Source organism: Emys orbicularis, chromosome 12, assembly GCF_028017835.1.
Source record: "Emys orbicularis isolate rEmyOrb1 chromosome 12, rEmyOrb1.hap1, whole genome shotgun sequence".
NCBI classification, from domain to species: Eukaryota; Metazoa; Chordata; order Testudines; family Emydidae; genus Emys; species Emys orbicularis.
This window is the reverse complement of record NC_088694.1, coordinates 25,044,075-25,044,757: the sequence shown is the minus strand read 5'-3', so window position 1 is coordinate 25,044,757 and position 683 is coordinate 25,044,075.

Genomic DNA, 683 nt, shown 5'->3' with positions numbered 1-683 from the left:
CCATTATTGTACATATTGAAGATCTTAATAAAAGAAGTCCTATTTTAAAGTGAATGCTCTCTAACTTATCACCTCCACAGTTTGTCTGCAATTCTGGGGGAGGGGGTGAGGAGGAAAAACACAGGGTTTTCAGTGAGCTATCTAGCTGTCCATTTGCTGCAGCATCAACTGATGCCTCCCCCTCCCCCCAATTGTGTGACCAACTTAAAACTCTCACACTTGCAGCTGTGGCTCGGAGACTATCACCGCCTAGTGATGGCTTACTACAGCCCCCCCAAGAAAGAGGGGGGAATGGACAGCACCTGCAGGCCGAGTGAGAAGGGCATTATCTGGCTAATCGCCTGGGGTGGGAGCCCATCCTGCACTGGCCCGGTGCCCGCTCCCGAGCCCTCCACTCCAGCACCCCCAGCCCGGGGAGCAGGGTGCTGGTAGCAGCGCTGCATGCAGCAGCTGGCGTTCACAGCGGGTGAAGGAGCCACGCCGCTCCGTGGGTACCAGGAGCTACCGGGTCCTCTGCAGAGAATGGCACACGCCACCCTCCCATCTACAATGGTAGAGTCCAACTCCACCCCCGTCCCAGGGAATAGTAGGTGCCACTTTCCCGTCCCCTGGAATGGTGGGGGGAGCCGGCGTGATGTCATCACGTGAAGCCTGCTTCGGCCGCCGCGTTGGTTGCGAGAGTG